At 42.2% G+C, this 1,212-nt stretch overlaps 1 long non-coding RNA gene across 1 annotated transcript in view; it reads right to left on the bottom strand.

Annotated features, from left to right (window-relative positions):
* Positions 1 to 6: 6 nt before the first annotated feature.
* The window catches only part of LOC107575115 (uncharacterized), a 6,194-nt gene continuing 4,988 nt past the window's right edge, over positions 7 to 1,212 (bottom strand). The window contains exons 2-3 of the long non-coding RNA XR_001607808.1: positions 711 to 738; positions 7 to 141 (exon numbers count right to left, since the gene is read on the bottom strand). This is a non-coding gene — a long non-coding RNA (uncharacterized lncRNA). The remainder of the gene's footprint in view (positions 142 to 710; positions 739 to 1,212) is intronic.

Consider the following 1,212-nt stretch of genomic DNA (forward strand, 5'->3'; position numbering starts at 1 on the left):
CTGGGTTTACATTTTAAACTGGAAAACAAGACAAAAATGCTGATTCAGAAATGGATTTTTTGACGGTGTGGAGAGGAGTAAAGGGCTTTATGTACCTGCCAGCAAAACAGCGAGGGCGAGGACTATGAACCTCATCATGATCTGGGTCAAAAAGAACAAACAAACACATCAGACGTTGTTAATCACAATAAATACACAGGTTTTAGATTTCTACTCAAAGGGAAAGTGGACACGCAGCTAGTACTCGGGATAGTTTACCCTACAGCGCGTCAGCCTATTAGACTAGACTCTAACTCATCCCAGATTAGACAGAGTTACAAAGGCTTCAGAAGCAGATTAGCTCTCAGCCACTGCATAATCTCAAATCCCTGGATTAGCTTGGACACACTGGTGTGGACCTGGAGAACTTCGGTCTAAGCTGATGCTCTGTCAGATAGCTGAGGAGCAGAAAGCTGGCCGGAGCCATCGAGGGCTTACATATCTACAATGACTGATTTCATCAGCAAGGGCTCATCATTACTAAACAAAATTATTACTTTTGGTACGTTTAACAATAAAGATGAACTACCAAAACATTGAACACAGATCGCTGTTACATGTGTAATTTGATAAAAATTCATTTTTCTGCTAGCGGTCCATAACTCTCCAGTTGTTTCCAGATGAAACTCTATCCCGAGCGACGCTATACCGTCCGAGGCTGGGCTGCTTACCTGTTACTGTAGCTGGTCTGGGAAGAGACTGAAGGACAGGGCCAGAGACGGCTCTTTTATAGGGCCGAGCGCGAGGGGGCCCGTGTCTGGAGCTGAACCTCAACCCCTCACCGCAGAGCTCAAAGGTAGATTGAGGGAGTCAGCACACGCACACATGCTAGTTCACATATAAAACTGATCACCAAACCTCACAAACACATGGGTTCAGGTCAGTCACATCCTCATTTAACATGTCATATGTCTTTCTCTCAGTCACACAACTGAACATTGTACAATTGTTATTTCCATCAAATCTCACCCTTAGATATGACTTTTGTCGACATTGGTTAATTCAGTCATATTAATATAATGTTTTTGACTTGGATAAATCCAGTTAGATTTTGTCACATGAGGCACATTTTTAGGTGACCTGACAAAACAGTGTAGTCTTATCATTTGTTCTTTTATACACACTCACACACACACACACACACACACACACACACATATATATATATATATA

The sequence above is a fragment of the Sinocyclocheilus grahami genome, unplaced genomic scaffold (genome assembly GCF_001515645.1).
Source record: "Sinocyclocheilus grahami isolate Dianchi unplaced genomic scaffold, SAMN03320097.WGS_v1.1 scaffold2473.1, whole genome shotgun sequence".
Taxonomy (NCBI): Eukaryota; Metazoa; Chordata; class Actinopteri; order Cypriniformes; family Cyprinidae; genus Sinocyclocheilus; species Sinocyclocheilus grahami.